Here is an 8,359-nt window from a genome sequence, read left to right as displayed (position 1 = left end):
TCCCGCCCGGGCCTTGTCGGGGCCGCGGTCATCGCTCCGCGGCAGCCCCGCGCGCGCAGGCCCGACGCCCCGGACCTCGAGCTGCCGGCGCGCCGCTCCCTGGCCTCGGGCTCTCTGTGGGCGGAATGTCTCCGGGATCCCGCGGAAGAAGAACGGGGGCGGCTGCAAAACGCCGACCAGGGCGGCCCCGCTACAGGCCCGGAGGCTCCCGGGGAGACGCGCCTGCAGCGCGGGTCGGTTCCGGCGGTTCCGTGGGCCGCGCGCGGCGCCGGCGCATCCTGGGGCCGCAGAACCCCGGGAAGCCCCCGCCTGCGTTCCGGGTGTGACCCGCAGCATCCATAAGCTGGAGACGCGACTGCTTTAGATTCCGGGGGGACACCTCTTCAGAACGGCGAAGGCGAGGGTCCAGAGGTTATTCGCCCAATAGAAACCAGTGTCTGAAATGAACTGACTGATCATGAAGGAAAAACCAAAGACTGTAAGAGTCAGCTAATAAAGGGAGAGGAAGGGAAGCCGGGGCCACCAGAGAAAGGAACCCGAGGAGAAGCTGGGAAATAAGAGGAACCAGAAAGGAAGAATGCCAAAGAGAATGGACAGAGAAAAAACACGTGCTTCGAAAGAAAATATTTCCAGTATTAACTCAAATATTCCATTCCTTAAATAATAATTCGAAAGAGTTTCGTATATCCTGGAATAATATGTTCTATCTTCACAGTATTCTTATTTTCTGATTTTTCAAATAATACGAAAACATAGTTTACTGTGTTAAAGTTGCATTTTTCTTAATAAATCAAAGACGTTACAAATATTTCTCCAGGGAGGTTTAAAATGATGTTGTCTCTTTAACATGAGAATGAACACAAATCTTCAAAATTCCTATGTGCTGTCTTTTGGAGGAAGCTGGATCATACTCTTCTTTCATGTTTTCCAAATTTGAAATGACCTTTAGGCTCCAGATGATGTAACATAGGTCTAGAAAGATGTTAAAATCAACAGGTTTGAGAAGGGAAGGATTCTGTTTTTCCTTTTTGTATATACTGCTGATTTCATCCCTGGTCATATTTTATTTATGTATTAATTTCACAGAATATTAATATGATTCTTCCAAAAGCATGCTAGTGTATATGGGCACATTCATTCTGACAGGATAATTTTTACTACTGCCTAACATTATACTAAAATAGTGCTTTATCTATTTTTAATTACAGAATGCTAATGTTTTGAGAAAACTATTGAATTTTAGTTTAGAGGCGGTTGTGCTAGGGAGCAAACGCCCCACCTCCCGTACAATGCACTCACCATATGTAACCTTACAAATAGAAGTAATCCACGACTGTATTAACAAACGATGCTTTGTGTTAGGGAAGGAAAGGGTTAACAGACGGATTGATGTCATAACCTATACGGCTCTGTCCTTGTTTGGCAATAATGTACCCCAAATACTAGACTGTTGAACTAACAATGGCTGTGTTAAAGAAGACTAAATAAACTAAAAAATAAAAAGTTTATAACAATGTCAGTTTTTTTGGCAGAACGATTTTAGAACAAGCAAGAAGAATTGATTTTTAAACTCTCCCCCAAACAGAGCTGTAACGTTCATCGTTTCCATCTTGGTCTCCCCTATTAACTCTGCTTTCTTTTTCCCCTGATCTCATTTAGAAATCCAAGTCTCATTCTTCAAGTTTAACTTTCTTGACATCACTTTGCCAGCCTTGGAGAGCACCTGACTTTATCACAGCAGCTTGATAAATTTGATAGTTCCATCTGCATTTTTATTGTTTTGTACCAGACCTTATAATGCCTTAAAGAGCCCTGCAAACATGGGTGTATTGAGTGAATGTGCAGTTCATTCACATGGAACAACCTTTATCGGCGGTGGCACCATGGGCTTGGTAGAGGACTTCGTTCACTCCAGGCCCTGAGCTGGCTTATTTAACCTGTATGAAGTTGCTGTCGCTTTTTGCAGCCAGAGTTCGGGGATCCAGAGTTAATGTACAGTTTATATTTTTCTTTCCAAAAATGCTTATGCCGTTTGTTCCTATGAACTATTTGCATGCTGGCGAAAAGTCACGCTTAAAGCTTTTTAGATTTTAGTGACAAACACTTATTTTGTGTTCCCCATTTGAAGCATTAAAATTCTAAGTAATAAAACAGCGAATTAGGTCAGATAATTGTTGGAAAACACATACTATAGGGATTAGAGAGAGCAGCAGTGGTGGAAAACGAAGCTGTTTGTTCTGTATCATTGTTGAGTTATTTGCACACTGGTGAGGCTGAAAAGTCCCCAGATTAGATATGTCTTCCTTCTACCCGTTCCTAACTTTATGTGCCTGGAGCTCAGGAACTAGATTAGTTTCCCCCCAAAGACGGGTTATACATTAATAAGCACTGAGATCTGTATCTCAGGAATACAATTCAGGAGTGAAGAAGCATCTCTTCTACAGACCACAAATCTCACCAAAATATAGCGAAGATGTCACTTTACTACAAGACCTTGTTTTTCATGTACACAGACACGCGCATTTCAACAGGAATATTTTCCTCTTTCCACTCAGGAATCTAGCATTTGGCTGAATTTCTTTTTATGCATGAAAATAAAAGCTCCACACTAAGGCCACTTCTGCACAAAATAAAGATTTTTCACATTTATCGTATGATGAAAGCCCCAAATTTTCTGTTTTTAGCACTGCTCGTGTGTTTCAGTCCACCATCAGGAGACGAGAGGCTCCTTCCACGGACCAAACCGCTAGTGTAAGTAAAGGTTATAATGACAGGCATTTCCGACATTAAGGCACGACTGCCCAAGCCCAGTTAATTCTTGCTTGAAAGTTTGTTTACTGCCCTACAGCTCAGGTCTAAACGATTTTATAGCGGAGACTGGGAGTCTGAGGGACTGAGGTACAGGCAGCAATCATGATTAACAGTTCCATAGCAACCGCAAGTCTTTTCCTAAAAACCAAGACTCCGACGCGGCTAAACAAGTTTCGGATGCAATTGGCATTGCGACCTTTGTATTCTGCTCGATCTGGGTGTCGAGATAAAGACTGCGGCAGCCAGGAGCTCGTTCCTAAAGGGAACAGGCAGTAACTCACATTATTACATTACGACATCCTTAACGACCCAGCCCTCTCTTTTTTGTTTTAACCACTGCATTACCCCGTGGTATCTGAAACTCAAACAGTATTTCTAACATTTCACCCAAACTGCCCCAATTAAGAAGCGACACCTTTAGCAAAATGACCTGCTGGTCTATACTTGTGAAGACTTCCCACCACTTCGGGTCAGGCCATGTCCTACCACATGCTGAGCACACGTATTCTCTCATTTCAGATTTTATTTATTTATTTATTTATTTATTTATTTATTAGAGAGAGAGAGAGAGAGAGAGTGCACACACAAGCAAGGGAGACGGGCTGAAAGAGAAGCAGGCTCCCTCCTCTTGGAGCTCAACCCCAGGACCCTGAGATCACGACCTGAGCCAAAGGCAGAGGCTTAACCCACTGAGCCCCCAGCAGCCCAGTATTATCTCACTTAACCACACAAATCCTATTAGGAAAGTACTGATTTTGCACCTGAGACCTTCAAGGTTAATTCATACAACTAGTAAGATGGAGGGTTGGGGAGAATCTCCAGAGTTCTTAATGGCTCTAAGTTCTCACTCTTGTTAGAATTCAATTATTTTTCCTTTGAAGTTCACCGACTTAAGACGTGTGCAAGTTTCCATAACTGCTGAATGTCAGAGCAGCGCCCAGCGCAGCCTGGGATCCTTGCTGCTGCCGAGACAGACCCCTAATGGCATCATCCAACTGTGCTTAATGATGAATCACTTTATAAGCTCTCAGATGGCATCGTAGTGACTTCATTTATCGTCCCATATATGGCATCAGATGCAGCTGCACTTTATAAATGATTTGGGCGCTTGTCACACCAAGGCCAGGAAAACACAGCCCCCAGTTCCCAGGGAGCCACAGAGAGACGATTATTCGGGTCTGCTGAGGCCACCCAGCGGCTCCCGAGCCTCTCGGCATCACCCCTCGTCAGTAGCTGCGGGGCTCACTGTGGGCCGGGTTTAAACAGGGTGAGCTGTCAGCGAGGTGCTGGAGTCAGCTCGCTCCAAGACGGCACAACAAGCCTGCCTCCGACTCAAGTGAAAGCAGTCATGTCCTGTGTCATACTAGAGAAACTGCTCTCTCCTGAGGGACACATCCTCTCACAGGCTGAGGAAACAAGCAAACACCAGATCAGCGTGGGGGGCGATGCTGGGGGCTGGGGATTGGGTGAACCTGGAGGACATGGAGACCAAGCCTCTGAGTACGATTCCTACAGAACCATCTTCTCAAGGAAAACAGGAGCCAGGTCAAGCGAATGCTGATGTCTCCATCTCTGTGGGCAGGCCATCAGAGACAACCTTGGGGCCAGCCCTCCCTCGTCAAGAGGTACGCAGGCAGCCACATCTTCAGAGGCTTTGGCAGTGGTCACAAACCCAAACGCCTGCAGGGCTCACACGGGAGTAAAATTGTCCAAGATGGTGGCAGCCGCCGAAGCAAAGTTGTCACGCGTGGACGTGTGGGCACCTTACAGTGCATCTTCCCGGAGGCAGCGCCTTTTTCTAATTCCCAGAAAGGGATGGTACCCTCTGGATGCCGCCCTGGATTGTGGTGAACCGACAGCCATTACCCAACCCCAGTTGCCATCACTTGAGCTTCTTTTAGGAAAGGCCAACATTCAGATCTCTTTCCTCATGAAAATCTCCTGCCTTTTCCTTTTTTGGCAACAAGCTCAAATCATTTTAAAATGTTGCGTGAACCCATCCACTGTCCACTGTCAGCATGTAGCCTAGGCACAGACCATCCGTTTCTGACTCCAGGTCCACAGGGATGAGGGCTCTTGGGTCCTCCCTCCCCAGCCTGGGGAACAGGCAGGAGAACAGAAAGCTGGTAACGGGACTGGACGTACCTTGAGAAAAAGCACAAAAACCTTCTTAGGGAAATAAGAAATACAAAAATACTCTCACCAGAACTTGTGAGAAAGTTTTTCTTGGGTGCCTGGGTGGCTCAATGGGTTAAAGCCTCTGCCTTCAGCTCAGGTCATGATCTCAGGGTCCTGGGACCAAGCCCCACATCAGGCTCTGCTCAGCAGGGAGCCTGCTTCCTCCTCTCTCTCTGCCTGCCTCTCTGCCTACTTGTGATCTCTGTCTGTCAAATAAATAAAATCTTTAAAAAAATTTTTAAAAAAGAAAGTTTTTCTTGCTGCTTCCTGAATTTGCTGTTAATGTTGTTTAGTTAATGTGAGGAGGAGACAGTCGCCCGTCACACTGGAAGACGATTATATGTTCTCTAATGGGAAAACACCGTTCGCTGTGAAGAGCATCTCTAGCTACCTCTGGGTTACCCGCAGATCCCTCGGATGTCTAAAGGACTAGTATTTTTGGTAAACTGAGCATGGGTTATAACTACCCCACTTCCATATTTTATTTGAAAACTACCAAATCCTGTCAATAACCTGGACTTTCTGTGCATGACAAAAGTAAGTCTACATTCTACTTTGCCGTATGTCACAGTAAAATTGCCCGCCAGCACCTTATGTCTTCAACTTTTTATCATGAGTAATGAGGTTCTAATGGGAAAAAACAGGGCTCAATTTTTTGGATTCTAAATTGAGCCTTCAGAGCTCAGGGTTGGGGGAAAAAAACTGGAATAGAAGTAGCACAAGAGGCAAGATGTCCTTTGTTAAGGAGAAACTTCTGCTTGCAACCACCTGCAGCTCTAAGCAAGCACAGGAAGTAGCTGCTGCGTCCCTGTCCCCAAGGCCCACTGCATGTTAATTACCTCCCAACCTCAGCCACGTGCTCGAAAAACAATGTGCTCTGCTGAGTGTGCCCTTATTTGGAAAACAAAATTTCCTAGGGGCTTTAAGTCAATAATTTTAAGTCACTACGTAATAAAAGGAAATCCCCTTCGAGGGTAGATGGGGGAAAGCAAGATCTTAGTTTATGGGGTTGCCCCTGAAATTAACCAGAGAACAGGAAACTGGTAGACATTGGGTATAATTTCATTTTGGCCTACCGTTCTCTTTTTCCTTCCCACCATCACTCTTTTTATTGTCAGAGACCAAAAGACCTTTCCCAACTACCTTGTAGCTAGATTTTAAGAGAGTAAATAAAAGCAGTTAGACCGGAATTATCTAATAACCACAGGAAGGTTTTCTCCTCCTATTTCTGCAAGAAACATTTAAAAATCATCTTGTTTTATGGACATTAATTCATTTATTCAGCATCTATGTTGGGCCCATGCATGAGAGAGAAGAGTAAGAGAAGTCGTTGCCGTTTAGAAACTTTGTACTGAGTAAAGGGAAAGTGCTGATAAACCCTCAGATAAAGAATCTGAACTTACAGTAGCAAAGCAAGAGGAAACAAATAATTTGAAAGAAAAATAAATCTTCAGCCTTGAGGAAGTAGTTATTTGAAAAATAGTCACTCGAAATAGGTACTGGAGAAACGGTAGCTTGGCTGTGTAGCGTATCGTAAATGTCCAGCATAGAGATGGAGAGAAGCTAGATTGTGGAATGCGTAGTTGTGCAGACTTAAAGAACACACAGGCATAAGAATTTTTCTGCTCTAAAGTATGAAACAAAATGGTAGAGGGGAGACCAAGCAGAAGAAAATCTACAGTCTTCAAAATGCAATATTGACAGCAAGCGCATGCATTTGTTTTAATGAGCAAGTACATATTGGACACGTACTGTCTGCAAACCCCTGGGACAGCCCCTGGGTTCACTAGGTAGATGGGAACGGCCGAGCAGACACTCTGTCCCCTCCTAGCATCCCAGCACGGCTGGCAGCAAACCGCATGCTTAGTCACTCTCTGGCCAAAAGTGTTCACATTGGTTTTGGTTTGGTTGTTTAATTTAGGGAACTTTCCCTCCTGAAAACACATGACTAATTTATAATGTTACATACTGTCTTTTCTAGGATGAGACAGAGATGAATCAATTTAAAAAATACAATGAAAATCAATGAGAAATTTTGACTTTCCTTAGGTACAGTAACTTAACATCCAACTTCAAAAGCACATGTTATCCTTACAATAAGGGTTGGGTTTTTTTAATAGCATTTCTTAAGTTTCTTTATTTAATTAAAAATACCATTAAGCAGGGGAAAAAATGGCCCATAAGCCTAGTGGCCAGATAATCCCTGATGTAATTGTTCATTTTCTTAAAAATATTACAGAAAACTAATAGCTTTCTGTCACTGTAATAAATGACCACAAACTTAGCAGCATTAAATAGCCCCCACTTATTAGCTCACGGTTCTGTCGGTCAGAAGCCCAGCATGACGGGGCTGGGATGTCTGCTCCATATATCCGAGGCTGAAATCAAGGTATTGGCTGGCCTGAGTCCTTGTCTGGAGGCTCTGGGGAAAACCTGCTTCCAAGCTCCTTCTGGTTAGCAGAACCCGGTTCCCGCCTTTGCAGGACGACGGTCCCCATTGCTAGCCGGCTGTCAGTCAGGGCCTGCTCTCAGCCCCTCGAGGCTGCTCACGTCCGTCACCATGTCGTCCTCTCCATCTTCACCGCAGCAACGGCACAGTCAACCCTTGGTGTTCTTCGAATCTCTGACTTCTCCTTTTGTTCTTCTTTTTACCTCCCTTCCCCAACCCCTCCGTCTCCTTAGTCTTCCTCCAGCCAAACAAACTCCATCTTCAAAGGGCTCCTGTGATTCGGTCAGGATAATCTCTCTACCTGCATAATCTCTCTCTCTCTCTCTTTTTTTAAAGATTTTATTTATTTGTTTGTCAGAGAGATAGAGAGAGTACAGGCAGGCAGCGTGGCAGGTAGAGGCAGAGCAAGGAGCCCGATGCGGGACTCGATCCCAGGACGCTGGGATTACGACCTGAGCTGAAGGCAGCTGCTTAACTGACTGAGCCACCCAGGCGTCCCTGGATAATCTCTCTTAAATCACATCATAGGACATAAATAAAATCACAAGAGTAAAATTCACCATATTCGCAGAGCTGAAGATTATGCAAAGCATGGCATCCGGGGAAGTGGGAAATCTTGGGTCCATCTTAGAGTTTTGCCTACACATAATGAAACATGGTAAGGAAACTCAAATGATAAGAAGAGGTCCACATTCAATGGAAATTGAAGCCAGCCCTTTCCCACTTCCTCTAACATTGTATTCCAGTGGTAACCGTGGTCAAAGGCTTTCCTACCTATCCTTCTAGGAAAAAAATATGAAAGACATACACGCAAGTCTACATTTCCTCTGTATATTTAAGTATCCAGGACCTTCCTGAGCTGTTCTCCTGTGCTCTCTCAAGGTGCTCTTTCCTTAGTGGCAAATGTGACCTACATTATTC

General features: G+C 44.7%; 1 long non-coding RNA gene across 1 annotated transcript; it reads left to right on the top strand.

Moving 5' to 3' along the window:
• The first annotated feature begins 532 nt into the window (after positions 1–532).
• Positions 533–4,676, top strand: LOC116596970. Its single transcript, XR_004288392.1, has 2 exons — positions 533–2,751; positions 3,693–4,676. It is a non-coding gene; the product is annotated as an uncharacterized LOC116596970 (long non-coding RNA).
• The last annotated feature ends 3,683 nt before the right edge of the window (positions 4,677–8,359 follow it).

The sequence above is a fragment of the Mustela erminea genome, chromosome 8 (assembly GCF_009829155.1).
Source record: "Mustela erminea isolate mMusErm1 chromosome 8, mMusErm1.Pri, whole genome shotgun sequence".
Lineage (NCBI taxonomy): Eukaryota > Metazoa > Chordata > Mammalia > Carnivora > Mustelidae > Mustela > Mustela erminea.
Note: the sequence above shows the minus strand (reverse complement) of the source record. Positions and strands in the feature narration are given on the sequence as shown.